Source organism: Mirounga angustirostris, unplaced genomic scaffold, assembly GCF_029215605.1.
Source record: "Mirounga angustirostris isolate CCGP_5_RB_7025 unplaced genomic scaffold, mMirAng1.0.hap1 SCAF_11, whole genome shotgun sequence".
NCBI classification, from domain to species: domain Eukaryota; kingdom Metazoa; phylum Chordata; class Mammalia; order Carnivora; family Phocidae; genus Mirounga; species Mirounga angustirostris.
Genome location: NW_026991719.1, coordinates 98,094,454 through 98,114,159, shown reverse-complemented (window position 1 = coordinate 98,114,159; position 19,706 = coordinate 98,094,454). Strand labels below are relative to the sequence as shown.

The following is a 19,706-nucleotide window of genomic DNA, read 5'->3' as shown; positions in this document are numbered from 1 at the left end:
CTTTCCAATAAATAAAATCTTTTAAAAAATACTTTATAAAAAAAGAAAAATTGCCACAGTAGATTTATCCAGCCTACTCCCCAGTTGCTAACATTATCAACAAAGAACACACTCCGGAAAAAACAGAGATGGGGCACCTGGGTGGCTCAGTTGGTTAAGCGTCTGCCTCTGGCTCAGGTCATGATCTCAGGGTCCTGGGATCAAGTCCCATGGCAGGCTCCTTGCTCAGCAGGGGAGTCTGCTTCTCCCTCTGCCCCTCCCCCTGCTTGCGTGTGTGTGTGTGTGTGTGCGTGCATGTGCACGCGCCTCTCTCTCTCTCTCTCTCTCTCAAATAAATAAATAAAGTCTTTAAAAAAAAAAGAAAAGAAAAAACCAAGATGGAACATTCATACAACCTTTCTGGCAGGCTTTTTAGCCAAACGTAGAAAAAGCTTTAAAAAGTCACATAATCTTTGACCTGTAATTTTACTCCTAAGAATTTATACTAAGGAAGTAATCAGAGATACATACAAAGATGCAAGTGCAATGATGTGTATTGCAGCATTATTTATAATACTGAAACAATCTAAATATCCAAAATAGAGGGCTAGGTAAATAATTCATTCTTTATCCATATGATAGAATATTGTATGTACATTAAAGTCCTATTAATGCAAGACTCTTTAAAGACAGGAAAAATCTATTGTTGATTGTGAAAATTTTTGTTTTAATTTTATGCATAGAAAAAGACTGAAAAGATTTACCTTAAATGTTGAAAAAAATGTTTATCTCAAAATGATAGGATTATTAATGACCTTTTTTGAGCTACCTGTTCTAAATTTTCCACAAGAAACATTCTTTTTTAATTGGGAACAAAACAATGAAACTTTCTATTTTTAAAATGTAATATTCCCTGAGAAGGACTACTTGTCTTCCTCATAACATCAAAGAGTAACTATATTCCCAGCTTCTCCTAATGTAGCCATTTATAGTTTTGCATTTGTAAATGTGTTTAACCTTTTTAAACCTTTTGGCTTCTGGTTAGTAACTTGTCCTATTATTTTTTTGAAATAATTATACATTCAACAAAGGTTGCAAGAAATGTATAGGGAAGTCCCATGCACTGTTTCTTCAGTAGCCCCCAATGTTAGCATCTTATACAACTATAGTGCAATATCAAAACCAAGAAATTGACATTGGTACAATCCTCAGTGCTTATTCAGATTTCACCAGTTATACATGAACTCATTTTGTCTGGGTGTTGTGTGTGGGTGGGTGTTTAGCTCTATATAATTCTATCAGATGTATAGGCTTGCATAACCACCACCACAAATCAAGATCTAGAACATTTTCATCACAACAAGGATCCCTCATGTTGCACTTTTTTTTTAAGATTTTATTTATTTTAGAGCGAGAGAGAGAGAGCGCGCGCATGAGTGGGGTAGGAGCAGACGGAGTGGGACAAGCAAACCCTGCGCTGAGCGTGGAGTCCAATGTGGGGCTCGATCCCACGACCCTGAGATCATGACCTAAGCTGAAATCAAGAATCAGATGCTTAACCCATTGAGCCACCCAGGCTCCCCCATGTTGCACTTTCATAGCCACACTTACCTACCTCCCTCTCCAATTCTTCAACCCTTAGCAACCACTGAACATCCTTCCATCACTATAATTCTGTCATTTCAAAAATGTTATGTAAGTGGAATCACACAAAATGTAACCTTTTGAGATTAGCCTTTTTCACTCAGAATAACTATCTAGAGATTCATCCAGGTTGTCACAGGTGTCAAGAGTTTGTTCCTTTTTCTTGCTAAGTAGTATTCCAAGGTATGGATATACCAGTTTGTGTAACCATTCATTCATTGAAGGACATCTGGGCTATTTCCAGTTTTTGGCTATTACAAATAAAATTTCTATGGACAGGAAGGGACCCAAGTGGGACTAGGTATGAGCTATCTGATCTGACAGCCTAGAGAAGGGCTGGAGTAGTAAGGATGGGGCCAGGGTTTGTGACCAGGCCTTGTGTGAACCCTTAACCCTAACCTGCTCACCTTGGAGAAGCCCTGAGCAAGAACCCTGGCTATATCAAACTGTGCAAGATCCAGACAGCTCAGAAAATCTCCACGATGATTGCCACATCACAGAATCTTATCTATCTCACTGCTGACAACCTTGTCCTGAACCTACAGGATGAAAGTTTTGCCCGGGGCAGTGACAGCCTCATCAAAGGGAAGAAATGAGCCTGGTGACCAGGAACTCCACTCCCAGAGAAGAAGTGGATCTGTTTCTCCTCTGGTTTTTGAAGAGCCAGCTCGGGGTCCAAGCACACCCCCATCCCACCCCCAGCATCATGTGATGGTCCCTCCTGCATCTGTCCTCCCAAGCCTTCTTGAATGAACAAAGCCTGACCAGTTTTGGGGGGAATGATTTTGCTCCTGCCTGTGTTGGCCAGAGGTGTTGGGACAGTGTGATTTCTAAGTGATTTCCTACAGTGTTGGTTCCTCCCTCCAGGTGGGGAGGTGATAACCATCATCTCAGGAATTCTCAATAAATTTTTATTACTTAAAAATTTTTTCTATGGACATTCACATTTTACTATTTTTTTAAATTCTTAACTTGTCACCCAAGAACCCAAGAAAGCCGCCTCCTCCTATATACTAGAAATTGTTGAACTAATCTATGTTTACCTTACTAATACTGGCACAGTTTTATGAGAAACAAGCGAGAGTAAGAAAAAAACATGCAGTTATACCATATTTATTCTGTGAATTATACTTTTTAATGTATTTGTCTCTGCCCCTTGACCATGAACTATGTGGCGGCAGGGACCATGACTAAATTGCCTCTACTCCTAAGCCCCATGTTGGGGGCAGAATTTACTAAACAAACAAACAAATAAATTGCCTCTACTCCTAGGGCAGGACATAGGGCCTAGCATAGAATAGGTATTTAGAAAATGTTAGGATCTTGGGCGCCTGGGTGGCTCAGTCGGTTAAGCGTCTGCCTTCGGCTCAAGTCATGATGCCAGGGTCCTGGGATGGAGTCCCATATTGGGCTCCTTCCTCAGCAGGGAGTTTGCTTCTCCCTCCCTCCTCTGCCCCTCCCCCCTGATTGTGTGCTCTCTCTCATTTTCGCTTTCTCTCTCAAATAAATAAAATCTTAAAAGAAAATGTCAGGATCTCTAGGGGAGGGTGGGGTCCAAGGATACATGTTTTATAACAAACTCCATAGATTATAATAGGCAGTCAGGGTTAAGAACTACTATTTAGCTGGATAAACAAATATGGAAAGGGGAAGAAGGAAAGTTCATGATAGAAGAGAGCAGACTCAAGACAGCAAGGAGATGGGGGACGGGACAGGGGTATTGATGTTCTATTATTTTTCTCCACCTTACAGAGTTTTCTGTGTCCAGATTAACCTCTAGCCTGCATGGTAGGGAATCAGTGATTTCCAGCACTATGTTTGAGAAGTGCTATTACTGAATCCCTACGTCTGACTGGGCCAAACAAGACAGCTTGCATCTGCTCTGTTAGGTTTTACCTATTTGAAAGGCTGCTCCACACATCTTTGGAGCCAGAGACACCTTCAAGAGTTTGATGGAAAAAGCATTTGGTGATATGAATGAACTAGAGGTGCTTATTTGTTTAGATGGCATAATTATGTTTGGCGGAGCTTTGGCGAACAATGGCTCCTTATATTACTGGATCACCTGGGAAATAGCCTAAAACTGTCCCCTGACAAATGCCAGGCCTGCTAGACCTCAATAAAATATGATGGATGTATAAAGTCACAACAGGGGCTGGGCAGACTCTGGAATATCACTGACTGGTCAGGCCCCGAAATTTTAAAACATGAAGGGGATTCAGCAGATACCACAGGAGCTGGCTGAAGGACTGTTCAAAGATTGCAGAACACCTCAGTGAGTTAGCTCAGGGTGATCAGATCAGAATCGGAACACACGTGATTGAAGAGGGAGGAGAGGCAGGTCAAAATACCAGGCCTGGGGCGCCTGGGTGGCTCAGTTGGTTAAGCGACTGCCTTCGGCTCAGGTCATGATCCTGGAGTCCCGGGATCGAGTCCCGCATCGGGCTCCCTGCTCGGCGGGGAGCCTGCTTCTCCCTCTGACCCTCCTCCTTCTCATGCTCTCTGTCTCTCATTCTCTCTCTCTCAAATAAATAAATAAAATCTTTAAAAAAAAAAATACCAGGCCTGGCAGTTAGGAAGACTTGTGCATGGGGCACAACTACGTTGCATATGAAAATAAAGCTTTCCTTGCAGGGGGATGCCCCAAAGCAAACAAAGCAGTTTTCCCCCAGGCAAACTGCTCTCATGCACCCTTCCTCTTGCGCTTTTGGAGACTGGCCGGCTGCCTGGCTCAGGGATCTGTTTTAGCATGTGTTGTCCTCCACTGCCATGGCTTTTTATAAATTGACAGCAGTTTTGAAGACTGGAGATCTGTGCTATGTCATAAAAACACAGAGGTGAGGATAACCACTGCATCTGCCAAGTGAGGTCTCTCAGCTGGTGAGACTTGGGATCCAGTTTTTAAAACTGAGTTTGTAGCACAAAGTGGACAATGACAGACAACACCTTCAGGTACCTGGTGTCCTGGAAAGCAGAGCCTTGGAGCTGAAGTCAGACCTGGACTGATTGTTTGAGGAAAGGGCATCTCTTTTTTTTTTTTTTTTTTTTTTTTAAGATTTTATTTATTTGAGAGAGAGAGTGAGAGAGAGAGCAGAAGTGAGGAGAGAGAAGCAGACTCCCAGCTGAGCAGGGAGGCTGACACGGGGCTCAATCCCAGGACCCTGAGATCATGACCTGAGCCGAAGGCAGATGCTTAACCATCTGAGCCACCCAGCCACCCTGGAAAAACATCTCCTTTATGGTGGAGAGCTGAACTATTGTTCAGAGTGAGTACAGAGAGTGGGGAGGAAGGAGTCAAGTACAGGCTCAGTCTCTAGGATTGAGAAGACACCTGCAAAATGGTTTCCCTAAGTTTGCTTGGAGTCAAAGTAAGCTCTAACTTGAGAAGGCGAGCCCCATCTCACATTTTTTCACAGGCCCTCAAAATGCTTATTTCAGCCTTCGCCTGCCCTACTGAGATCTGCAGGCTAAAATCTCATACTGGAATGTGGAAAGGCTGTGACCTGGAGGTCCCTGTTCTCCTCCAAGCTGAGAAGTGAGGGAAGAACTGGCAATGATCCAGGTATATGCCCTGGGGTCTACCCTTCTTGAAGAAGAAGGTACCATGGCAGTCCAGGTGCTGACAACCACATTTGACATCAACAAAAGAAGCAGAAAAAGGTAGTGTTGCCAGAAAAGCAGGACTGGTAAGAGCAAAGGAAGAGCACAGCTGCTTTAGGGTTAATGCGATGGACCCTCAGTGACAACTGTAAATATGGCCCTAAAGAGGCCAGTAGATTATCATTATTACTATAATTTGGGTTGATTACTGTGCATTTTCATCTGAAAGAAGACAGTTTTGGAAAGTGAGGGGGAAAAAAGCCCTGAAGCCAGACAGAGTCAGGGTTGGATCCTGGCTCTCCCACTATCTATGCTGGCTTGGGCAAGCCAGTGTCCTTATCTGTAACATGAAACACTCCCAGTGACCATCAATATTTAGTACACAGGCAGTGGCAGATCCAGCTTTTGTGGGGCCCGAAGCTTATACCATTTGGGTTAAGTAAGTTTTTTTTTAAAGTGTAAAATTAGGTACAATCCTGAATATCTATTTAAAATGATACAATAAATGACAAGAAACTACAAGTTTTAAAAACTGACAAAATGTACAAACATCACAAAATTTTTAAAAAGCAACAGTATTTTTCCTTATATTAACTGGTACAACTCCTTGCTACCTTTTCTATATTTTTTGCCTGCATCTTTTGATCACCTCTTCATCTGATACCACTTTTGTACTATAATGTCTATAGAGAGAACAGGAAACAATTTTTTCCTAAGAGTTTAGAAAAGTTTCTTTCGGTTTCCCAACCCATCACTGATTAATGTCATGTATATATTCTGGGTTGTTGTCAAATTTGGGAAAACCTCTATCAAATCTCTATCATTTCTTGTATATATATAAGCTGTAAGATTTTAGACTATGTCAAGTTTTTTATGTAATGACTACTCTTAAATAAGGTTTAGATTTACTGCTTTAAAAGTGTTGAGGGCCCTCAAGTCATTTCTACACTGGTACAGCCACCCATAACTTAACTATATGCAGAAGTAATAGCAAACCACATAAAATATATCCTGCTAACCCCAAATTAATGTATCTGTAACTCAATTTCTCTTTGGTTGGATCCCCAAAAGAATAGCTCCAGTAAAGGGGCACCTGGATGGCTCAGTCAGTTAAACGTTTGCCTTCGGCTCAGGTCATGATCTCCAGGTCCTGGGATCAAGCCCCAGGGAGTCTGCTTCTCTCTCTCTCCCCCTCTGCCCCTCCTCCCTGCTCGTTCTCTCTCTCTCTCAAATAAATAAAAATCTTTAAAAAGGGGCACCTGGGTGGCTCAGTCGTTAAGTGTCTGCCTTCGGCTCAGGTCATGATCCCAGGGTCCTGGGATCGAGCCCCACATCGGGCTCCCTGCTCGGCAGGAAGCCTGCTTCTCCCTCTCCCACTCCCCCTGCTTGTGTTCCCTCTCTCACTGTTCTCTCTCTCTGTCAAAAAATAAAATCTTTAAAAAAAAAATCTCTAAAAAAAAAAGAATAGCTCCAGTAAAAACAGAACTCTCCATAGAAAGCAAACAAAGGCAGAAAATGTAAAAGGAGCAAAAGTGTTTTTTGGGTTGGATGAAGATAGACAACACTCACTTTTAATACATCTTGTGTCTTCACAAGTAGGTTTAAACTTAATAAAAGTATTCCCCTCCCATATACGTTTAAAGTAGTCTAGTGTTGTGAATTCCATTGACAGAATTTGGAAAACCACGCCCCGGAAGAATAAAGCCTCAGAGGAAACCTGCTGGAGCTAATCTATGGCAGGAAAGCCTTCCTCACCACTGAATTCTAAACCCGTTCTGTGGCAAAAGACTTCCTAAAGGAGGACAGCAAAGACAGAAATCCTAAAGGAAAAGATGGGAAAGATTCAGCCATACTAAACTTAAAAATATCTGTGAGGTTAAAGCAAACAAAATCAAACATTAAAAAAAAAAAAACCTAGGGGAAAAAAGTACCTGTTATTCATATTACAAAGGATTGATAGCCCCAATATAGAAATCAATTAAAAATTTTAAAGCATGAGAAATCCAATAGGAAAACTGGCAAAGAACATGAACAGGCCATTCACAGAGAAAGAAATATGAAAAGGCAAATATTGAAACAACTGGCAAGGAGTTAGGGAAACCAAGCCCCCTCACCCTACTGTTGGGAATGTATATTAGTTCACCTTTATACAGGGCTATTTAACAATATAAAAATAACACTAACATTTGTAAGGAGCTTTGCACTGATTAAGTTATTCAATTCTCACTCAGCTTTATTGATATTCAATGTGCATCATTTGTAATAATGAAAAACTCAAGACTCCTCAGACACCCAACAATAGGGTTTGGTTAAATGGATCATGGAACCTCTATACAACAGGATTGAAATGATCTATATTTACTACATGAAAAGCTCTCTAAAATAGAGTTAAGTTTTTTTTTAAGGCTACAGAAGATGATGTACCATATCCCATTTCCATCGTATAAAAATTGCATGAATATCTATCAACATATGTATACAGAAAAATCTTGGGGAGGGGCGCCTGGGTGGCTCAGTCGTTAAGCGTCTGCCTTCAGCTCAGGTCATGATCCCAGGGTCCTGGGATCGAGCCCCACATTAGGCTCCCTGCTCAGCGGGAAGCCTGCTTCTCCCTCTCCCATTCCCCCTGCTTGTGTTCCTGCTCTCACTCTCTCTGTGAAATAAATAAATAAAATCTTAAAAAAATAAAATAAAAATATGGGCACCTGGGTGGCTCAGTTGGTTAAGCGACTGCCTTCGGCTCAGGTCATGATCCCGGAGTCCCGGGATCGAGTCCCACATCAGGCTCCCTGCTGAGCAGGGAGTCTGCTTCTCCCTCTGACCCTCCTCCCTCTCATGCTCTCTGTCTCTCATTCTCTCTCGCAAATAAATAAAATCTTAAAATAAAAAAATAAAATAAAAATAAAATCCACGCTTCAATTCAAAAAAAAAAAAAAAAAAAGCATCTGCCTTCAGCTCAGGTCATGATCCCGGGGTCCTGGGATTGAGCCCTGCATGGGGCTCCCTGCTCAGCAGAGAGCCTGCTTCTCCCTCTCCTTGTGCGCACACTCTCTCCTCTCTCTCTTTCTAATAAATAAATAAGATCTTTTTAAAAATCTTGGGGATATATAGCAAAATGATAACAACGGTTGTTTCCAGGTGGTGGGATTTTAGATGATCTTGATTTTCGCCTCCTGGTTTTCCACGACTGCCTTCTGAACGTCGGCTATCCACACCACTCCTGGGCAGCAGGGGCACAGTGGGCTCGATGTGCACGCAACCTGTGGTGGTACACAGGGCTCCAGGCTTACGGGAGCCCCTGTTTTGTTTAATACCCTACTGTCATGATTTTGCAATTTTGAATAATTCACGAATAAGGGGCCCCACATTTCCAGTTTGCACTGGGTGCTGCAGATTCTGTAGCTGGCCCTGTCAGGAGTATACCTTGCCTCTCCAGCTGTCATCCTGAAACGTCCGCAACCGCCACTGCTGTGAGAACGTGCTGTTTTCATTTTCCTTCCTTCACACAGAAAGGAAAACCTCTCGACAAGGAGGCTTTGGACTCATTTTTTCCACTGTCAGCAGGCTGATCAACCGTCTCCCTGGAAGAGGAAGGAAAGCCTCTGAGGACCGACTGTTGTTCTTCCCTATTAGATTTTAGCTTTACACTCTCTCCCAGCCCCCAACAGGATGGATTACCAGTGTCCCTCACAATATCTGCCTATACCTTCCAAAATGCCGATCCTGGCAGGGGAAAAGCCTGTTCTCCTGAGTAACACAATCAATGGCAGCAACTACTCTAGCGTCAAACACATTTGCGTACATTACCTATGTAAATTGTCTTTAGGTCATTCAGTAATGAGCCCATGACCGTGGCCATGAGATTTCCTTATAGTTTATTCCCATCAACTAAGCTTTTCATTGTTAGAAACAGTTTCATATAATCTTCCACTTGGAGATTTCACTGTGCATGCCTCCCTTTGGATCTTTTGTAAAGATATATTTTTTGAAAAACTAGCTACCCCCCACCCCTAAGAAATCATGCTTTTGCAATGTCAAAATTATATCCTTAACCTCCTTTATCTCTACCTTTGTTTCCTATTTCTAAGGCAGTATCTACTCAGAGGAAAGAGGGTCACAGTCCTATAGTGACTCAATTGCCTTTAAAACAGTGGTTGTGACACCTTATCAAAAGTTTCATGAGGTCAATTTATATTACATCCACCGAATATTTTATCTGCATGCTATTTAATCCTTCAAATAAATCCAGTTAACTAGGTAAGTGTTATTGAAATCACATCTCCTCTAAGGAATTCTTTTGGTCCAAATATCTTCTACTAGCTTTTCTGACATGACAGTCAAAATTCCCAGTTCTTGAGTCACCTCTGTTGTCCCATAGTTGCCACATAAACAAAAAATGTCTAATTTTGGATATTGTCAAATATACATGAAAGTATAGAGAACAATGCAATTAAGTTCCAGGTACCCATTACTCAGCTTCAGCAATTACATTCTGCCAATCTCCATCATCACTTTTTAATTTTGTTTCTTGATTTAGAGGAAATTTTGAGCATTGGGCTCTCACTAGGAATACAGCCAAATTCATAGTCTCACTTGAAATAAAGCTGCCACCTCAGGAGCGGTTATCTAGTTAGAATCTAAAAGCATCCCCATTCCCAGATTCCCCATCTCTAACCAACCCGCTCCCCAACTCCCCCTCCTCCCACCCCTGTGCTGCAACCGGCATTTGTCCCAGCTAACTGATCTAATGATCTAATCCTGTCTCCTTTCAACTACGGGAACATAGGACAGGGAGGCTTTGAGAATACATTTGTTCAGCATGCTGCAGAAGAGGCAAAATTGCTGTCTGACCCGTGCATCCCAGGGCAATTCCATTTCACCTCTTTACCTTCTGGAGAGGTGAACAAATAACAGAATTAGAACAAAATTTATTTTTTATATCTTTTGTTCAGAGATCTGTTTAGGGGCACCTAGGTGGTTCAGCTGGTTGAGCTTTCGACTCTTGGTTTCGGCTCAGGGCATGATCTCATGGGTCCTGAGATGGAGCCCCCCTCTGCCCCCGCCCCCGTTGGGCTCTGTGCTCAGAGGGGAGTCTGCTTGAAGATTCTCTCCCTCTGCCCCTCCCCCCACTTGTGCACACATGTGGACGTGCTCTAATAAATAAATCTGTTTTTTTTTAAAGATCTGTTTAAACTGATAAGAACAGATACTACACTTGGGGCGCCTGGGTGGCTCAGACGGTGAAGCGTCTGCCTTCGGCTCAGGTCATGATCCCGGGGTCCTGGGATTGAGCCCCACATCAGCAGGGAGCCCACTTCTCCCTCTCCCTCCGCCTGCCGCTCCCTCTGCTTGTACTCTCTCTCTGTCAAATAAAAAATAAAAAATCTTTAAAGAAAAAAGATCTGTTTAAAAGCATGCCATGTCTATGCATGAGAAAGTGGGTATTAAGCAAAGAAGGCAAGAAGAGCAAGGCTCTGAGGGAGTAAAATGGAGAACTAAGTTATGGGTCATGGGAAAGGAAGCAATAGTTCTGGGCTGCCTCTGACACTTATCTCCTTTAATCTTCCCAACAACTTCAGGTACAATTGGATTCCCATTTTACATCAGAGGAAACTGAGGATTCCCATTTTACATAAGAGGAAACTGAGGAAACTCAAACTTCAGAAGTCCTGTGGCTCCAGGCACCCAGTCTGTGAATGCTGGGAGGAGGAATTCAATCTTACCTGAATCCAAAGCTGTGCTCTTTCTACCTAAGCGGTAGGCTTGGGAGCACTGGGCACTCACACAGGACATTTGTCGGGGTCCCCAAGACAATCTACTTTGAGGCCTCAGCCTGCAAACAAATGCCACTTTGTAATGAGACTTTCTCTCTTTCTCACCAGATGGTCCCCTAAATTAGTTGAAGCCTGTGGGCCTTAAATATAAAATAGGCGGATGCATCTTGATTATAATACGGCAGTTTGGTTTTAGTCGCAAGCGTTATGCTTAAAATGTAAGAATGTGATTGACTTATAGCATTTTCTTTTTAAAGGATGAAAATCCCTTGTGCTTGATCAGCCCAGCCCCTGGATGCCTGGCTGCTGCTCGCCCAAACAGACAGAACTATACACCCAGGCAGGCTACCAAAAGCAAAAGTTCTATAGCCACCTTCCTCAGACAGGCCTGAGCCACATGACCTTCACCCAATCCACACTGCTGACGTTGCCCCTTTGAGATCCAATGGAGGCAGTTCATGCTTTTCCTCCCTTGGCCAGACTAGGCAAGCTGTGTTTCCTCAAGAAGCCCCTGGCTTGCTGCAATATTACCCACCCAGCTCCTTCTTTGCCATCACCGTTTACCTGACCCTGCTGATCCCTCTGGACTGGACATCTGCCCTTTTCTTCCACACTGAGCTGGGGGGGGGGGGGGAGGCAGCTTTAAAACCTGCTTCTCTTTTACTCACACTTAGTATGCCTGTTTTGTCTGTATGTAAAGGCCCACTCACCTACAGCTAGGAAAAATCCTGCTCTTGTATCTAACTTTGGAACTGAGAAATCAGTCTTTATTCAGACACCACGCTTCCTCCACAAAGCATGGCAGCTGGGGTGGAGTGGGGGCAGCAGTGAGGTTGCAGGATCCAGGAGGGATAGCGAGAAAGGCAATGCTGAAAGAAGAGAGAGGAGCAGTCTCCTCAGGGAAGGGAGATGTTATCATAGAGTTAAGCAGGCAGCAGTAAGGAAGATGAATTCACAATTCAGGAAAAAGGGAGAAGGGGCTAAGTACCAAGCACTATGCTAGATGCTTTACATATACCAAAGGAGGAGGGACCGGAAATGAGGAGAAATTTATGAATGCTATGACACTAATTTAGGCAAAAAGTAATGAAGGACTTAGTAGAATGGTAGCAGTTTGAATGCAAAGGAAAGAATAAACAGGATTCACTGTGAGGGGAGTTTCAGGCTAACTTACCAACTGATTGGGTGCAGAGGTCAGGGAGGAGGAGACCAAGAGAGCTTTGGGTTTTCATAGTAAGTGACTGGGAAGATAAGGGACATGAATAGGAAAATGACTGTCAGGAGATGGACGTAGGCAAGGTTGATCAATTTGGTTTGGGACCTAGTTAATATTTAAATTTTTTTTTAAAGATTTATTTATTTATTTGAGAAAGAGAGAGAGTGGGAGGAGGGGCAAAGGGGAAGGGAGAGGGAGAGGGAAAGAATCTCAAACAGACTCTGAGCTGAGTGTGGACCCTGACATGGGGCTCGATCGCAGGATCCTGAGATCATGAGATGAGCTGAAACCAAGAGTCAGACGCTCAACCGACTGAGCCACCCAGGCACCCCTTGAAATTTCTTATAATACAAATTTTCAAACATAGAGAAGAATTGAGGAAATAGGATACTGAAGTCCCATGTACCCATTACCTAGCTCAACAATTATCAATTCATGGCCAATCTTGTTTCATCAATATCCGACCTATTCCTCCTTTCCCCAACTGGATTATTTTGAAATAAATCCCAGATACATGATACCATCCATAAACACTTCAGTATGTATTTCTAAAAGATACTCTTAATATAGCCACATACAATTATCTTACCTAAAAAAAATTAATCATCAAATACTTAATGTCATCGGTAAGTATTCAAATTTCCTCAACGGTCTCCTTGTTTATAGTTGACTGGTTAAAATCAGGATCCAGATAAACAGACCCATTGAATGTAAGATTCTGTCTAAAACTGCCAGGTATACATACCAAGCAGGCAACTGAAATTTCAGGTCCAAAACTCAATGAAGAGGTAGAGGCCAGGAATACAGATTTAGAAATCATCTTCCCAGAGGGAATGATGAAGCTATTTGAATAAATGAAGCTACTGAGTAGATACCATAGAAGGAGAATATAGCAATAAAAATGGCCCAAGGATAGAACCTTGGGGAACAACTACATTCAGGAAGAGAAGAAAGAGCCTCCTGGGATGGGGATAGGAGTAGTTTGAGAAAGAAGTGAAAAGTTGGAAAAGAAAACAAGATAGTGATGTCACTGGAGCCAAGAAATGAAAGCACTGCACAGAGGGAGGACCACACAATTTTGCCCACTTAATGTTTTCCATCACAAAAGTCTTGGGCTGGGGCACCCAGGTGGCTCAGAAGGTTAAGTGTCTGCCTTCGGCTCAGGTCATGATCCCAGGGTCCTGGGATCAGGCCCCAAGTCAGGCTCCCTGCTCCCTCTGCCATTTCCTCTGCTTGTGTGCTCTCTGTCTCTCTGTCAAATAAATAAATAAATAAAATCTTAAAAAAATAAAAGAGTCTTGGGCTAAGACTCAGTCCCTGCTCTACTGTGTAACTTTCTAGCTATGTTACACATTAAGCAAATCATATCTGTAAACCTAACATTCTTCAGATGTAAAAAACGAATAAGACCAGTCCTTCCCATTAAAAGGCTTTGTAAGGATCAAATGAGAATGGATGCACGTGAAGAAGGCCTTTTTTTTTTTTTTAAGATTTTATTTATTTGCGAGAGAGAGAATGAGAGACAGAGAGCATGAGAGGGAGGAGGGTCAGAGGGAGAAGCAGACTCCCTGACGAGCAGGGAGCCCGATGCGGGACTCGATCCCGGGACTCCGGGATCATGACCTGAGCTGAAGGCAGTTGCTTAACCAACTGAGCCACCCAGGCGCCCCTAAGAAGGCCTTTTTTAACTGCAAAGTATTGGACAAATATGAGAGGCTATTCACTCAATAAACCTTTACTGTTTTTATTAATGTGAAACTATAACTTAACTGTTGAATGGAGGGTTAAGTTTCTAATATTAAAAAAATGCTGAATTTTAAAGGCCATGATTCTTCAAGTCTCACACTAGCTAGCTCTTAATGAGCATCTATCATCTGCTGGGCACTGTTGTAAATCCTCCACATAGGGGCACCTGGGTGGCTCAGTTGGTTAAGAGTCTGCCTTCAGCTCAGGTCATGATCCCAGGGTCGTGGGATGGAGTCCCACGTTGGGCTCCCTGCTCAGCAGGGAGTCTGCTGCTCCCTCTGCCTCTGCCCGTTCCCCCTGCTCATGTTCACTCTCTTTCTTAAATAAACAAATAAAATCTTTAAAAAAATACATCCTCCACATACCTTAACTCATTTGATCCCCTCAAAATCATGAGGTAGGTACTATTATGAGCCTTGTTTTACAGATGAGGAAGCTGAAGCTGAGAGGAGTGAATGAACTTGCCCCAGGTCACACAGCTAGGAAACAGGTGAGCCAAAGCTCAAGCCAAGTCTTTCCTATGCCCAAACCTGACCTCTTAATCACTACACCAAAGTTCCTCTTAAAAATATGTCTCGAGGGCGCCTGGGTGGCTCAGTTGGTTAAGCCACTGCCTTCGGCTCAGGTCATGATCCTGGAGTCCCTGGATCGAGTCCCGCATCGGGCTCCCTGCTCGTCAGGGAGTCTGCTTCTCCCTCTGACCCTCCCCCCTCTCATGTGCTCTCTCTCATTCTCTCTCTCTCAAATAAATAAAATCTTTAAAAAAAAAAAATATGTCTCAAGGGGCACTTGGGTGGCTCAGTTTGTTAAGTGTCTGACCCTTGATTTCGGCTCAGGTCATGATCTCAGGGTTGTGAGATCGAGTCCTGTGCTGGACTCCACACTCAGCAGGAGTCTGCTTGGGATTCTCTCCCTCTGCCCCTCCCCCCACTCGTGCCCCCCCAATAAATAAATAAACAATATCTTTTTTAAAAATATGCCTTGAGGGACGCCTGAGTGGCTCAGTCGGTTAAGCGTCTGCCTTCAGCTCAGGTCATGATCCCAGGGTCCTGGGATTGAGTCTCGCATCAGACTCCTTGCTCAATGGGGAGCCTGCTTCTCCCTCTGCCTGCTGCTCACCCTTCTTGTGCTCTCTCTCTCTCTGACAAATAAATAAAATCTTAAAAAAAAAAAAAAAAGAAATTAGTCCCTTAAAAAAAAAGTATGCCTTGAGGGGCACCTGGCTGGCTCAGTCCATGGAACATGCAACTCTTGATCTCAGGGTCCTGAGTTCAAGCCCCACACTGGGCTTAGAGCTTAAAAAAATTAAAAAAAAAAAAAAAACAGTGGAAAAAAATATGCCTGAAAAATTAGAAGATCACCATACCATAACCCTAATGAATTACAGATCTAGGCATTAAGCATCCATGCAGCTATCATCACAGAGACAACCAGACATTATATGGCTCCTGAATGAAGCACACATCCACCATCTATGAAGTTAATTTTGCGCCCCACCGCCCCCAAACCGAACCTGAATCAAACAAAGCTTTTAGATTAGGGTTACAGTTGCCAGATAAAATCCAGGAAACCCAATTAAAGTTGCATTTCAGATAAACAACAAATAATTTTCTTAGTATAAACATGTCCTATGCAATATTTAATATGTCCCATGCATTATATTTGGGACATACTTTTACTAAAAAGTATTCATTGTTCATCTGAAATTCAATTTTAACTGGGTATCCTGTATTTTTATTTGCTAAATCTGGCAATCCTACTTTATTGTTTTTTAAAGATTTTATTTACCTATTTGAGAGAGAGAGAGAGCACGAGCAGGGGGGAGAGGCAGAGGGAGAAGGAGAAGCAGACTCCCTGCTAAGCAGGGAGCCCAATGCAGGGCTCAATCCCAGGACCCCGGGAACATGACCCCAGCCGAAGGCAGACGCTCAACCGACTGAGCCACCCAGGCACCCTGGCAATCCTACTTTAGATCTAACTACCATTTATAAGAAACACAAAGGACTGAGAAATGTACTAATCTGAACACTCACTAGATGTTTGATTATATTAAGAAATTATTAACTTTTTAGTTGTCTAGCTGTATTGTGGGGTTTTTTTTTTTTTAAAGAAGCTCTTATCTTTTATAGATACACATTGAAATGTTTGTGGATGAAATTATATGATGTCCTGAAGGTCCTTCACAATAATTTGGAAGGGAGGGAAGTGGATGGGATATAAATGTAACAAGACTGGCTGTGAACTCATGATGTTGAAGCTTCCTTAAAAGTACATGTGATTTCATTATACTTTTCTATTTCTGTGTGTGTTTAAAATTTCCAATAAAAGTTTTTAAAAGAAACAATACCTAGCACAGTGACTGACATACTGTAAATACTTAATACGTATCTGTTGGCAGGCAATTTTTTTTTTTTTTAAGAAAGCTCTCAGATGGCCATCAAATGGAAAAACATTCTGGAAATGAGATTACAAGCATGAATATACCTGAAAACACAAATGAGATTCACTTAGGGACCAAACTATACTCAAATGGAAACAATAATGAATTTGCCCAGACAAGGGAATTTGTTTATTGAAGATGAACAGTTGTGAAAGTCTGGGCAGAAGAGGTACATACATTACAGGTACCTAATTTGGGTAAACACATAAGACGTCTTTAACCCTCCAAAAAGATGTTATGCGGAAAACAATCCACCTTAGGTTTTCTTCAATATTAACTATTCCAGTGAACTGCTGTGGAAAGCCATATTAATTTCCCAAAGGCCTTTGGACAGATTTTGAAAATTTGAGTGCTCACATGCAAGTAAATCGCCAGTTACTAGAAATTTATGACTTCTCATGCTGAATAATGCATGCACTTGACAGGAGGTCTTTATAAAAAATGCAGTATTGTCAATTTTAAATGCAGTGTTGCCTTAAGTGCTGGGTACATGAGGACAACCAAATTCCAAAGCAATCTCCTGCACAAGGGGCAGGCTACTGTGTTTAGTGAAGTGTTTAGTGTAGGTACGTGAAATAAGCTGTTTATTTTATGCTTAATATCCCACTATATGGATATGTTATAATTAATTCAACCATTTCTCTTATTGATGGATGTTTCCCACCTTTGCTATTATAGACAACAATGCATTTACCCTTCTACATTTAGCCTTACATTCTGGTGCTTTAATTTCTGGGAGAGATTATAAGAAGTGCGTTGGCTGGGCCAAGAGTATAAATATTCTTAATTTTAATAGATACTAATTGCATGTATTTTTAAATTAGGGCTACAATGTGGAATGGTGTTCTAAAAATGCAATCACCTAGGGATGCCTGGCTGGCATGATTGGTTAAGGATCTGATTCTTGGTTTCTGCTCAGGTTGTGATCTCAGGGTCCTGAGATCAAGCCCCGCGTTGGGTTTCATGCTCAGTGTCTGCTTGAAATTCTCTTCTCCCTCTGCCCCTCCCCGCCACATGCTGGCTCGTGCGCTCGCTCTCTCTCTCTCAAATAAATAAATCTTTGTTTAAAATAAATAGGTAATTGCATTTTTAAAATTATTTAACTACAAGTCAATCATCTTACTAACTTCACTACAAATGCTAAGTATATTTCAGCTCTGCTTTAAGTAGAGAACTGGGTTCTCCAACAACCTCCAATTAACAGTGCCTTGGTATTAGAAATTCCATGGTTTATTCTGTTTCAGAGCATCCTGTAGCTGTACTTCCAGTTTGGTCCTTCCTTATCAGGAAGTGGCATTTTAAATTGTCAAGTTGTCAGTCTCTGAATTCTGAGTGCCATTTCAATCTGTCCTTTCTTGGTCCTTTTTTGCAAGGAGAGACTGGTTCTCTGCACTCTTTAAAAAGGTGCCTAGGGGTGCCTAGATGGTTCAGTAGTTAAGCATCTGCTTTTGGCTCGGGTCATGATCCCGGGGTCCTGGGATCGAGCCCCCCGTCAAGCCCTGCATCGAGCCCCGCGTCGGGCTCCCTGCTCGGGAGAGCCTGCTTCTCCCTCTCCCTCTGCTGCTCCCCCTGCTTGTGCTCTCTGTCTCTCTGCCAAATAAATAAATAAAATCTTTTAAAAATAAAATAATAAAACAAAAAGGTATTTTTTTTTAAAGATTTATTTATTTTAGAGAGAGTGCAGTGAGGAAGGGCAGAGGGAGGAGAGAACCTCCAGCAGACTCCCCGAGGAGGAACTCGATCTCACGACCCTGAAATCATGACCTGAGCAGAAACCAAGAGTCCGATGCTTAACCAACTGAGCCACACCCAGGTGCCCCCCAAAAGGTATTTTTATTAGTAACTTTTCCTCTTTTACTTTTTGTCCCTCTAATCTTGAAGATCCCTTTATTGGCTACTCTTCAAATTCAAAAGTAACAAATGCTTGTTAGAACCAGTGAAACAATTCACTATGAGGATGTATAAAGACAAAGCTCATCACCTCCACCTCAACCTCCTGATATAATCAATATTAACAGCCTGCTGAGTCTTCCACAACTTTCCCTGCTCATACAAACAGATCACATATGTAAAATTTTGTTTACACCGAAATATAATCATACTATACATTGTTCTGCAACGTGTTTCACTCAACTATATATGTACATATATACATACATATATACTTATTATATATGTGACAATGACAATATCCAGTATTTAACAAAATATAGTGGAGATACTCCACAGTCTTAAGTTCCTTTCCAGTTCTAAAATTTTTGTATTCCTTCAGAGAACATACTACCATTATAATTATTTGTAACGAATTGTTCACTGTCTTTCTTCCCTGAGAGACTGAGAACTCCATGAAGGCAGGGGGCCAATTTTGCTCACCCCTCTAACTCCAGAATTTAGCATAGTACTGCCAGGATAGTAACTGGCTAAAATCTATTTGTTCATTGTTTCAGTGCTTCCCGAAACCTTCAGTCTACTTAAACTGGGTCACTGTCAATACTCAAACATTTATCTTTAATTCAGGCCCGAAGAAAGTCACCACCACTCAGTGTTATTTGGATGGAACCTAGTGACAGTACATTTTAAATATTTGGGGAAATTTGTATTTTTTAGCAAAAAAAAAAAAAAAAAACCTCGCTACTACAAAAAAAAAGAATTTTTAAAAGATCACGTGTTTAACAAAGAGTTCTGCACTTGTAATTAGGAAACCTGGATTCTAGTCCCACTTCCAACATTAATTACCGTGTGGCTTTTAAGAAGTTCCTTTCCTTTCTGGTCCTGGGGTCATCTGTAGCTCTAACCTTCATTAAATTCCAAAAGTATGTACTGTCTACTGCTTGCTGGCACAGGCTAGGTGCTAGTGATATAGGGATGAATAATAATAACAGCCAACATTTAATGAATGCTTACTCTGTGCTTGGTCTTTTACTAATGGAGTCCTATGCACTCTCATTTATCTCCTATGAGCACTACCGTGATATTTTCTGTACTTTACAAAGGAGGGAACTGAGGCATAACGAGGTGAAGTAACTTTCCCAGCATACCAAAGGACGCGGTGAAGACAGGATTGGATTCCAGTCAGTGGGGCTTCAGATGCCATTCCAACAACCATAGAAAATCCTTGCCCTCATAATTCGAGGACTGTTTCAGTGGCTTGCATTTTGGTCCCAGCCCAGGAATACTGGGTGGCGCACCCTCCTCATCGATATGAGGATGCAACGATGCAGTAGCACGTTAGAGAAACTACTGGGAAACGTGACACAAGCGCGGCAAGCAGTAATGCTCTACCTCGCTCTCGCGGTTTCCACGCCGA

General features: G+C 42.2%; 2 long non-coding RNA genes across 3 annotated transcripts in view; one reads left to right on the top strand and one right to left on the bottom strand.

Annotated features, from left to right (window-relative positions):
* LOC135361965 (uncharacterized) overlaps positions 1 to 2,467 on the top strand; it is a 16,049-nt gene extending 13,582 nt beyond the window's left edge. The window contains exon 3 of the long non-coding RNA XR_010406244.1: positions 2,169 to 2,467. This is a non-coding gene — a long non-coding RNA (uncharacterized LOC135361965). The remainder of the gene's footprint in view (positions 1 to 2,168) is intronic.
* Positions 1 to 19,706, bottom strand: part of LOC123849401 (uncharacterized) — a 27,322-nt gene extending 7,616 nt beyond the window's left edge. For both annotated transcript variants that reach the window (XR_008506661.1, XR_006792046.2), the window contains exons 1-2: positions 19,438 to 19,706; positions 8,647 to 8,804 (exon numbers count right to left, since the gene is read on the bottom strand). This is a non-coding gene — a long non-coding RNA (uncharacterized LOC123849401). The remainder of the gene's footprint in view (positions 1 to 8,646; positions 8,805 to 19,437) is intronic.